The 13,026-nt window shown below is 44.5% G+C and overlaps 1 protein-coding gene across 4 annotated transcripts in view; it reads left to right on the forward strand.

Annotated features, from left to right (window-relative positions):
* LOC137425719 (RNA-binding protein 47) overlaps positions 1-13,026 on the forward strand; it is a 215,055-nt gene that overhangs the window by 13,184 nt on the left and 188,845 nt on the right. Inside the window, exon 1 of one of the 4 annotated variants that reach the window (XM_078777026.1) lies at positions 6,177-6,245. The exons of the other annotated variants lie outside the window; for them this stretch is intronic. The gene's annotated coding sequence lies outside the window, so the exon portion shown is untranslated. Of the gene's footprint in view, positions 1-6,176; positions 6,246-13,026 lie in introns of those variants that run through there. 4 annotated transcript variants of the gene reach the window in all.

Consider the following 13,026-nt stretch of genomic DNA (forward strand, 5'->3'; position numbering starts at 1 on the left):
ATGTCTTCCTCGTGCTGGGTCTCACACTCCCCCCTGAGTGTACCGCCTTGATGTTTCTCCAATGACTCCTAATATCCTCGTGCTGGGTCTCACACTCTGCTTCGATTGTACCGCCATGATGTTTCTCCAATGACTCCTATCATCCTCGTGCTGGGTCTCACACTCCACCTCAAGTGTACCGCCATGATGTTTCTCCAATTACTCCTATCATCCTCGTGCTGGGTCTCACACTCCACCTCAAGTGTACCGCCATTGTGTTTCTCCAATGTCTCCTAATATCCTTGTGCTGGGTCTCACACTCTGCCTCGAGTGCACTGCCATGATGTTTCTCCAATGACTCATGTCTTCCCCGTGCTGGGTCTCACACTCCACCCCGAGTGTACCGCCATGATGTTTCTCCAATGACTCCTAATATCCTCGTGCTGGGTCTCACACTCTGCTTCGATTGTACCGCCATGATGTTTCTCCAATGACTCCTATCATCCTTGTGCTGGGTCTCACACTCCACCTCAAGTGTACTGCCGGGCTGCTTCTCCAATTACTCCTATCATCCTTGTGCTGGATTTCACACACCACCTCAAGTGCACCACCAGGATGTTTCTCCAATGACTCATGTCTTCCTCGTGCTGGGTCTCACACTCCACCTCGAGTGTACTGCCAGGATGATTCTCCAATGACTCATATCATCATTGTGCTGGGTTTCACACTCCACCTCAAGTGCATCACCAGGATGTTTCTCCAATGACTCCTATCATCCTTGTGCTGGGTTTCACACTCCACCTCAACTGCACCACCAGGATGTTTCTCCAATGACTCCTATCATCCTCGTGCTGGGTTTCACACTCCACCTCAAGTGCACCACCAGGATGTTTCTCCAATGACTCCTATCTTCCTTGTGCTGGGTTTCACACTCTAGCTCAAGTGCACCACCAGGATGTTTCTCCAATGACTCATATCATCATTGTGCTGGGTTTCACACTCCACCTCAAGTGCACCACCATGGTGTTTCTCCAATGACTCCTATCATCCTTGTGCTGGGTTTCACACTCCACCTCAAGTGCACCACCAGGATGTTTCTCCAATGACTCCTATCATCCTTGAGCTGGGTTTCACACTCCACCTCAAGTGCACCACCAGGATGTTTCTCCAATGACTCCTATCATCCTCGTGCTGGGTGTCACACCACCTCAAGTGCACCACCAGGATGTTTCTCCAATGACTCCTATCTTCCTTGTGCTGGGTTTCACACTCTAGCTCAAGTGCACCACCAGGATGTTTCTCCAATGACTCATATCATCATTGTGCTGGGTTTCACACTCCACCTCAAGTGCACCACCATGGTGTTTCTCCAATGACTCCTATCGTCCTTGTGCTGGGTTTCACACTCCACCTCAAGTGCACCACCAGGATGTTTCTCCAATGACTCCTATCATCCTTGAGCTGGGTTTCACACTCCACCTCAAGTGCACCACCAGGATGTTTCTCCAATGACTCCTATCATCCTCGTGCTGGGTTTCACACTCCACCTCAAGTGCACCACCAGGATGTTTCTCCAATGACTCCTATCTTCCTTGTGCTGGGTTTCACACTCTAGCTCAAGTGCACCACCATGATGTTTCTCCAATGTCTTAAATTATATTTTTCAACACGGTATTGCAACTGCCCATGCTTCATTTTCCCAGCTTGAGCAACTGAGCGTACATCATGCTTTGCTTGTTTGAATGTCCCAGTATGCATCCAGATCAGTAGTTGGTGCAGGTGATTGCAGGTGATTTGGAGAAGTACAATAATGGTACAATAATGTCATATTTCTATTCTTGATGTGATCATCTCGGAAGGCAATGGCAAACAATACTGTACTCTATTTGAGAAGTGTGTTTCTTTGGCCTCCATGCTCTATTGGGCTGAACACTGCTGGATGTACTCGATGTGTAGTGGGAATGTTTTAGGTGGTGAAGAAAATTCATAGCATGGGGTGGGGAGGCGTGTTGGGATACAGTGTAGGAGAATGTCGCAATTATTTGTATGTAAATGCGTATGGTATGGTGCCATCTTGTGGGAGTATCGCATGGTGCCATCTTGTGGGAGTATCGCATGGTGCCATCTTGTGGGAGTATCGCATGGTGCCATCTTGTGGGAGTATCGCATGGTGCCATCTTGTGGGAGTATCGCATTGTGCCATCTTGTGGGAGTATCGCATGGTGCCATCTTGTGGGAGTATCGCATGGTGCCATCTTGTGGGAGTATCGCATGGTGCCATCTTGTGGGAGTATCGCATGGTGCCATCTTGTGGGAGTATCGCATGGTGCCATCTTGTGGGAGTATCGCATGGTGCCATCTTGTGGGAGTATCGCATGGTGCCATCTTGTGGGAGTATCGCATGGTGCCATCTTGTGGGAGTATTGCATGGTGCCATCTTGTGGGAGTATGTATTAAAATTCATATCCAGAGGGAAGTACAGGGTGCAGGAATTCTTTATTTATTGTTTGTGTTGGTTTTGCTTGTCTGCGATTCTGAACTGTTGAACGACATGAGGTGAAAGTTTGTCGTTCAGGGAGAAGGAGGAAAGTTTTGTGGAGGAAGATAAACTTGTACTCCTTGAAATTGGAAATGCCACACGAAACTTGTGTTGTCATGTCACCATTACATCGTTGAAGTGAACACAACAAAGACGACATGCTGATCATGATACACACAAGGAACTTTGGCGCAGGGGGACGCTATTCGACTCATCATGGCCGCACTACAATAACTCCGGAAACCATCATCAATCCACACACAAGTTACTACCCATAAGTCCTGACAATATCTCCACTGCTCCAGCTCCCATATATCTAGGTACCTCCCCAATTCCATTTTAAGCTTATCTACCTCCTCTGCTGCCATTACCTTTACAGGGAGACCATTCCTTGTATTAACTACTACTCTCGGACTGCAAGACCTTTGCCTTAAAATGGTCGTGACTCTCATCGTCACCCTCAGGCTGCGACCCCTGATCCTAACATTGTGCACTCTGCTGAAAAACTCCACTTCACCTCTTGTGCACAATCCTCATTATGTTATTAGATCCCTCAAAATTGCCTCCTTTCCAAGGGACTGTATTGCAAGTCTCGCTAGGCCCAGAATTCATCTCGTAGCTCTGTGCCCAACCCTCTATTCATCTAGTAGCTCTGTGCCCAACCCTATATTCATCTAGTAGCTCTGTGCCCAACCCTATATTCATCTAGTAGCTCTGTGCCCAACCCGCTATTCATCTAGTAGCTCTGTGCCCAACCCTCTATTCATCTACTAGCTCTGTGCCCAACCCTCTATTCATCTAGTAGCTCTGTGCCCAACCCGCTATTCATCTAGTAGCTCTGTGCCCAACCCTCTATTCATCTAGTAGCTCTGTGCCCAACCCTATATTCATCTAGTAGCTCTGTGCCAACTCTCTATGCATCTAGTAGCTCTGTGCCCAACTCTCTATGCATCTAGTAGCTCTGTGCCCTACCCGCTATGCATCTAGTAGCTCTGTGCCCTACCTGCTATGCATCTAGTAGCTCTGTGCCCAACCCTCTATTCATCTAGTAGCTCTGTGCCCAACCCTCTATGCATCTCGTAGCTCTGTGCCCTACCCGCTATGCAGCTAGTAGCTCTGTGCCCTACCCGCTATGCATCTAGTAGCTCTGTGCCCAACCCTCTATTCATCTAGTAGCTCTGTGCCCAACCCTCTATTCATCTAGTAGCTCTGTGCCCAACTCTCTATGCATCTAGTAGCTCTGTGCCCAACCCGCTATGCATCTAGTAGCTCTGTGCCCAACTCTCTATTCATCTAGTAGCTCTGTGTCCAACCCGCTATGTATCTAGTAGCTCTGTGCCCAACCCCCTATTCATCTAGTAGCTCTGTGCCCAACTCTCTATTCATCTAGTAGCTCTGTGCCCAACCCGCTATGTATCTAGTAGCTCTGTGCCCAACCCCCTATTCATCTAGTAGCTCTGTGCCCAACTCTATTCATCTAGTAGCTCTGTGCCCAACCCGCTATGTATCTAGTAGCTCTGTGCCCAACCCGCTATGCATCTAGTAGCTCTGTGCCCAACCCCCTATTCATCTAGTAGCTCTGTGCCCAACTCTCTGTTCATCTAGTAGCTCTGTGCCCAACCCTCTATTCATCTAGTAGCTCTGTGCCCAACTCTCTATGCATCTAGTAGTTCTGTGCCCAACTCTCTATTCATCTAGTAGCTCTGTGCCCAACCCGCTATGTATCTAGTAGCTCTGTGCCCAACTCTCTATTCATCTAGTAGCTCTGTGCCCAACCCGCTATGTATCTAGTAGCTCTGTGCCCAACCCCCTATTCATCTCGTAGCTCTGTGCCCAACTCTCTATTCATCTAGTAGCTCTGTGCCCAACCCGCTATGTATCTAGTAGCTCTGTGCCCAACCCCCTATTCATCTAGTAGCTCTGTGCCCAACTCTCTATTCATCTAGTAGCTCTGTGCCCAACCCGCTATGTATCTAGTAGCTCTGTGCCCAACCCGCTATGCATCTAGTAGCTCTGTGCCCAACCCCCTATTCATCTAGTAGCTCTGTGCCCAACTCTCTATTCATCTAGTAGCTCTGTGCCCAACCCTCTATTCATCTAGTAGCTCTGTGCCCAACTCTCTATGCATCTAGTAGTTCTGTGCCCAACCCGCTATGCATCTAGTAGCTCTGTGCCCAACCCGCTATGTATCTAGTAGCTCTGTGCCCAACTCTCTATTCATCTAGTAGCTCTGTGCCCAACCCGCTATGCATCTAGTAGCTCTGTGCCAAACCCTTTATATGGCAGCCTTGTCTTCTCTCAGATGTGGTGATTAAAACTATACAATATTCTAGGTGATGCCTCACTCTATTTCTATGTGGTGTTAAAAGCACCTCCTTTGATGTGTCGTGTATCCCCCTCCGAATACAACCTAAAACCTGTTTGCTTTACCTATAGTTATCTGTGGCAGCACCGTGCTGTGTGCTTACCTGTTACCACCCCCCTGATCCTTTTCCGAGTGACGTCCTCCAAGATTGTCGGTCCCTTGCATCATGTAATCTCTATTTTCATTATTTCTTACTCATCCCCATCATCTTGATCTTGCAATCATTCACCTAATCTATGGAAGTATCGAATTTCCTGAATCTGATGCCCCCCATGCCCCCATGCCCCCATGCCCCCATCTCTCTGCCATCTACCCCACCTCCAACCTTTATACCATCTACTGATTTTCATCAGTGTTTTTGTTGAGAATTGATTATATTTAACATTGGATATGAATCTTGTTATACAAGTCACTATTTAAAATGTGAAATGATTAAAAAAAGTTTGTTTTGATTACTTTTCCAAAAATGTGTTTGATCACATGACAGATCATGTGATTATGCCTTTACTCACATGACAGATCATGTGATTCTGCCTTTACATTACATGACAGATCATGTGATTCTGCCTTTACATTACATGACAGATCATGTGATTATGCCTTTACTCACATGACAGATCATGTGATTCTGCCTTTACATTACATGACAGATCATGTGATTCTGCCTTCACATCACATGACAGATCACGTAATTCTGCCTTTACATCACATGACAGATCACGTGATTCTGCCTTTACATTACATGACAGATCACGTGATTCTGCCTTTACATCACACGACAGATCACGTGATTCTGCCTTTACATCACACGACAGATCACGTGATTCTGCCTTTACATCACATGACAGATCACGTGATGCTGTTTTTACATCAAAATAACTTGTGCATCTCCCACAATCCACGTTACCGCAGAGTGACAAACTACGGACATGTTTGAAAGTTGTCGCCAAACTCCGGCTATTTGAATGGCAAAGCATGTCTAGCCTAGCGCTTCATGGCTTTTGAGTTTGAAAGGCCTAATAAAGATTGAATATGTCGGACAATGAGGTGTGTGTCCATGTGGCAGGTGTCGCGTTGTTGTCCACGTCCGTGCAGACCTGATACCCACCGATTTTGAGATGACAAGTCTTTTCGAACTTTGAACCCCAATGCGTGATGACAATTTCTGCTGCGCTCACAGTCTCGACATAGATAGTGTTGGCTTTGGTAGCGACTTGTTTGCTTTGAGGGCAGCCGATTGGGCGGGCAACTTTCACCCAATGAACAAACTCAAATGTACAAATGGGGGTGGCCTGCTTTCAATAATTATTGTTGGGAAAGCTTTGTCTGAACTAACATCCTGTTCCAGTGTGTATGAACCTGGTAAGTGGAGCTTTCAATCAATTCCTCTTTTTACTCCATTGTGTTCCTCTTCTTCTTCTTCGACCGGTTTGATTTTGAGCATGCACGTGGTGGTTGTCACGGGGTTGCGCAAACTTCACTTGTTTAGGTAGGGGAGTCTTGCCGGGCAGGTAGACCGTGTGCTTTGGAATGAAACACTCACCTGAGTCACATGGAAACTCGATGTGGGAACTGGTCTGGTTTGTTATTGCTTAGGTAGGGGAGTCTTGCCGGGCAGGTAGACCGTGTGCTTTAGAGTGAAACACTCACACCTGAGTCACATGGAAACTCGATGTGGGAACTGGTCTGGTTTGTTATTGTTTAGGTAGGGGAGTCTTGCCGGGCAGGTAGACCGTGTGCTTTGGAGTGAAACACTCACCTCTGAGTCACATGGAAACTCGATGTGGGAACTGGTCTGGTTTGTTATTGTGCGTCGGTTTTCCTGATCAACCAGACTGACAAGTTTGGAAGTTTTATGTCCACGAGAAGGTTCCAGTGATAGCACTCTCTGTTGTGTGCAGTGGTGCTGCACATTCCAACAGGTGTATTACATTCCAACCCACTCTACCTGGAATATTACTGTAGTTCCAGGTGTATTATTGTTTTTACTGCGAGTTGATGTTTCCTGATCTCGGCGGAATGAACTGAACCTGTCCTATGAAGAAGCCTCACCTTGAGTTACCTTGTAATGGGCATCGCTATAGCAACTTGTTTGCAGCACCAGTTGATGCAAAGGAAGAGTTGTTCTTCTTCTTGATAACGAGAACAACATGAATGTCTGAGAATCCTTGATGCTCCATGAAGCTCTTCTTGCATTTTACCTTCTTGGGAGAAACAACTTTTTGTGAAAGAGAAATCTCACAGGTATTATCGTTGATGATTTTAAAATGTTGATACTGGGGGTATTTCAGATATCGTCGTTGATGATTTTAAAATGTTGATACCTGGGGGTATTTCAGATATCGTCGTTGATGATTTTAAATGTTGATACCTGGGGGTATTTCAGGTATCGTCGTTGATGATTTTAAAATGTTGATACCTGGGGATATTTCAGGTATCGTCGTTGATGATTTTAAATGTTGATACCTGGGGGGTATTTCAGGTATCGTCGTTGATGATTTTAAAATGTTGATACCTGGGGGGTATTTCAGGTATCGTCGTTGATGATTTTAAAATGTTGATACCTGGGGGGTATTTCAGGTATCGTCGTTGATGATTTTAAAATGTTGATACCTGGGGGGTATTTCAGGTATCGTCGTTGATGATTTTAAAATGTTGATACCTGGGGGTATTTCAGGTATCGTCATTGATGATTTTAAATGTTGATACCTGGGGGGTATTTCAGGTATCGTCGTTGATGATTTTAAAATGTTGATACCTGGGGGATATTTCAGGTATCGTCATTGATGATTTTAAAATGTTGATACCTGGGGGATATTTCAGGTATCGTCATTGATGATTTTAAATGTTGATACCTGGGGGATATTTCAGGTATCGTCATTGATGATTTTAAAATGTTGATACCTGGGGGGTATTTCAGGTATCGTCGTTGATGATTTTAAAATGTTGATACCTGGGGGTATTTCAGATATCGTCATTGATGATTTTAAATGTTGATACCTGGGGGATATTTCAGGTATCGTCATTGATGATTTTAAAATGTTGATACCTGGGGGATATTTCAGATATCGCCGTTGATGATTTTAAAATGTTGATACCTGGGGGATATTTCAGATATCGCCGTTGATGATTTTAAAATGTTGATACCTGGGGGATATTTCAGGTATCGTCATTGATGATTTTAAAATGTTGATACCTGGGGGGTATTTCAGGTATCGTCGTTGATGATTTTAAAATGTTGATACCTGGGGGGTATTTCAGATATCGTCATTGATGATTTTTAAAATGTTAATACCTGGGGGATATTTCAGGTATCGTCATTGATGATTTTAAAATGTTAATATCTGGGGATATTACAGGTATCATCATTGATGATTTTAAAATGTTGATACCTGGGGGGTATTTCAGATATCGTCATTGATGATTTTTAAAATGTTAATACCTGGGGGATATTTCAGGTATCGTCATTGATGATTTTAAAATGTTGATACCTGGGGGGTATTTCAGGTATCGTCATTGATGATTTTAAAATGTTAATACCTGGGGGGTATTTCAGGTATCGTCATTGATGATTTTAAAATGTTGATATCTGGGGATATTTCAGGTATCGTCATTGATGATTTTAAAATGTTAATATCTGGGGATATTTCAGGTATCGTCATTGATGATTTTAAAATGTTAATATCTGGGGATATTACAGGTATCGTCATTGATGATTTTAAAATGTTAATATCTGGGGATATTACAGGTATCGTCATTGATGATTTTAAAATGTTGATATCTGGGGATATTACAGGTATCGTCATTGATGATTTTTAAAATGTTAATATCTGGGGGATATTTCAGGTATCGTCATTGATGATTTTAAAATGTTGATACCTGGGGGGTATTTCAGGTATCGTCATTGATGATTTTAAAATGTTAATACCTGGGGGGTATTTCAGGTATCGTCATTGATGATTTTAAAATGTTGATACCTGGGGGGTATTTCAGGTATCGTCATTGATGATTTTAAAATGTTGATACCTGGGGGTATTTCAGGTATCGTCGTTGATGATTTTAAAATGTTGATACCTGGGGGTATTTCTGGTATCGTCATTGATGATTTAAAATGTTGATACCTGGGGGGTATTTCAGGTATCGTCATTGATGATTTTAAAATGTTGATACCTGGGGGATATTTCAGGTATCGTCATTGATGATTTTAAAATGTTGATACCTGGGGGGTATTTCAGGTATCGTCATTGATGATTTTAAAATGTTGATACCTGGGGGATATTTCAGGTATCGTCATTGATGATTTTAAAATGTTGATACCTGGGGGGGTATTTCAGGTATCGTCATTGATGATTTTAAAATGTTGATACCTGGGGGGTATTTGAAGTATCGTCATTGATGATTTAAAAATGTTGATACCTGGGGGGTATTTCAGGTATCGTCATTGATGATTTTAAAATGTTGATACCAGGGGGATATTTCAGGTATCGTCATTGATGATTTTAAAATGTTGATACCTGGGGGGTATTTCAGGTATCGTCATTGATGATTTTAAAATGTTGATACCTGGGGGGTATTTCAAGTATCGTCATTGATGATTTTAAAATGTTGATACCAGGGGGATATTTCAGGTATCGTCATTGATGATTTTAAAATGTTGATACCTGGGGGGTATTTCAGGTATCGTCATTGATGATTTTAAAATGTTGATATCTGGGGGATATTTCAGGTATCGTCATTGATGATTTTAAAATGTTGATATCTGGGGGTATTTCAGGTATCGTCATTGATGATTTTAAAATGTTAATACCTGGGGGATATTTCAGGTATCGTCATTGATGATTTTAAAATGTTGATACCTGGGGGGTATTTCAGGTATCGTCATTGATGATTTTAAAATGTTGATACCTGGGGGACATTTGGCAAACGTTTTGTTTAATCGGAAGCGCGAGTTTGGTTGAAACGGTAACAAAAGCACAAATCAGACTTTGATGAAATGGAGGAAAAGCTTTTTTAAAAATATCAGCAGAACAGTGAGTTTCCTGGAGAAGTTCACAATAGATGTAATAGGATTATAATATGTCATGTGACTGATCAGTATGACTTTGATCCTCCATAATGTGTCTATCCTACGAGCAGGTTTATCGTAATAGCCACAGTACATTGATACCTGCAACAGTGAGATATCTACCTTGGGGGCAGAGAGCAGTGCAAATTGCGCCCTAATCTGGGTTTAACTTTTGAATGACGGGGCAAAGGCTGCAACTTGTACTCAAGGTGTATATAGGAGAATAAGGTACAGGTGAAGTAACTATTTCAGTTTTTCGAATTGACAATTTTGTGCATGATAAGTAACCTGAACAATCGAACAAATGTTACAAAAGGTGACAAAGCAAACCACGTTAGATCCCATTCACCAATTTGAAATCCTCGGTCAAGGTGTGCACCAATCCTGCAGCAAGTGCACATCATCTTTAAGCCGACGTGGTGAAAGCTATCTTGCTTGCACTTCAATTCCAGGGTACCGACCGGTACCTTGATGCCCATCAACATCATTATTATTCCCCCCCTTTGTCCTGAGTTCCCTTGCACCTCACCCACTCCCCCCTTAGCCCCCCTTCCCCCCACATATGCCCATCAACACCATTGTTTTCCCCCCCCCTTTGTCCTGAGTTCTCTTGCACCTCACCCACTCCCCCCTTTGCCCCCCTCCCCCCACAAATGCCCATCAACATCATTATTATTCCCCCCTTTGTTCTGAGTTCTCTTGCACCTCACCCACTCCCCCCTTTGCCCACCTCCCCCCACATATGCCCAGCAACACCATTATTTCCCCACCTTTGTCCTGAGTTCCCTCGCACCTCACCCACTCTCCCCTTTGCCCCCCTCCCCCCACATATACCCATCAACATCATTATTATTCCCCCCCCTTTGTCCTGAGTTCCCTTGCACCTCACCCACTCCCCCCTTTGCCCCCCTCCACCCACATATGCCCATCAACATCATTATTATTCCCCCCTTTGTCCTGAGTTCCCTTGCACCTCACCCAATCCCCCCTTTGCCCCCCTCCCTCCACATATGCCCATCAACATCATTATTATCCCCCCCCCCCCTTTGTCCTGAGTTCCCTTGCACCTCACCCACTTCCCCCTTTGCTCCCTCCCCCCACATATGCCCATCAACATCATTATTATTCCCCCCCCTTTGTCCTGAGTTCCCTTGCACCTCACCCACTCCCCCCTTTGCCCCCTCCCCCCACATATGCTCATCAACATCATTATTATCCCCCCCTCTTTGTCCTGAGTTCCCTTGCACCTCACCCACTCCCCCCTTTGCCCCCCTCCCCCCACATATGCCCATCAACATCATTATTATCCCCCCCCCCTTTGTCCTGAGTTCCCTTGCACCTCACCCACTCCCCCCTTTGCCCCCCTCCCCCCACATATGCCCATCAACATCATTATTATCCCCCCCTCTTTGTCCTGAGTTCCCTTGCACCTCACCCACTCCCCCCTTTGCCCCCCCTCCCCCCACATATGCCCATCAACATCATTATTATTCCCCCCCTTTGTCCAGAGTTCCCTTGCACCTCACCCACTCCCCCTTTGCCCCCCCTCCTCTCCCCCGATATTCTTCTGGCGCCTGCAATTGCAACACGTGAGGAATCTGCTGAGCTCGGCTGAGTTGGCAATGTCCTGGCACTGTTGTCGCTTCAACAAGCCGTTGTGTGTTTGAACGTGCTGTCCTCTTCTCCAACCTCCTCACCCCCTCAACCCCCACACCCAACGTGCTCACACTCCCCAATCTATCACCTCTTTCTACCTGTGCTCTTTTATCACGTTTTGAGATATGCTTGGCCTCCGAAAAGTTCACCTGCGTTTTACTAGTATTTGCTACTACTTCTTTTTTATTTTATAAAAACAGCTTAACTTGAACATAATCTGATAAACAAGAAGTGAAGAACAAAATGTTTTAATAAGAAACCTTGTGGATGTTCCATGCTGATCTCTATATGGGGTTCGAATCCCAAACACTGTGTGGATGTTCCATGCTGATCTCTATATGGGGTTCGAATCCCAAACACTGTGTGGATGTTCCATGCTGATCTCTATATGGGGTTCGAATCCCAAACACTGTGTGGATGTTCCATGCTGATCTCTATATGGGGTTCGAATCCCAAACACTGTGTGGATGTTCCATGCTGATCTCTATATGGGGTTCGAATCCCAAACACTGTGTGGATGTTCCATGCTGATCTCTATATGGGGTTCGAATCCCAAACACTGTGTGGATGTTCCATGCTGATCTCTATATGGGGTTCGAATCCCAAACACTGTGTGGATGTTCCATGCTGATCTCTATATGGGGTTCGAATCCCAAACACTGTGTGGATGTTCCATGCTGATCTCTATATGGGGTTCGAATCCCAAACACTGTGTGGATGTTCCATGCTGATCTCTATATGGGGTTCGAATCCCAAACACTGTGTGGATGTTCCATTGTTCCATGCTGATCTCTATATGGGGTTCGAATCCCAAACACTGTGTGGATGTTCCATGCTGATCTCTATATAGGGTTCGAATCCCAAACACTGTGTTGATCGTCCTTTTAAACTTCAATGTAAAAGAGTTGCTCGCTCTTCAAAAAGCCTTTGATGCGATAAAAAGGGAATAATGTCATTTAAAGGGAACATGTTGAAATGAAATATTTAGTTGCAAGACTGTCAAACTACCAAAGTTCATGGAACGTAGGATAAGTTAACTAGCCAGACCACCGAACATCATGTAACATAGGATAAGTTTACCGGTCAAACTACCAAAGTTCATGGAACGTAGGATAAGTTAACTAGCCAGACCACCGAACATCATGTAACATAGGATAAGTTCACCGGTCAAACTACCAAATATCATCTAACGTAGCGTAAGTTAACTAGTCAGACCACCGAACATCATGTAACATAGGATAAGTTCACCGGTCAAACTACCAAATATCATCTAACGTAGCGTAAGTTAACTAGTCAGACCACCGAACATCATGTAACATAGGATAAGTTCACCGGTCAAACTACCAAATATCATGTAACGTAGCGTAAGTTAACTAGTCAGACCACCGAACATCATGTAACATAGGATAAGTTCACCGGTCA

This window comes from Myxine glutinosa, chromosome 4, assembly GCF_964187855.1.
Source record: "Myxine glutinosa chromosome 4, kmMyxGlut1.1, whole genome shotgun sequence".
NCBI lineage: Eukaryota > Metazoa > Chordata > Myxini > Myxiniformes > Myxinidae > Myxine > Myxine glutinosa.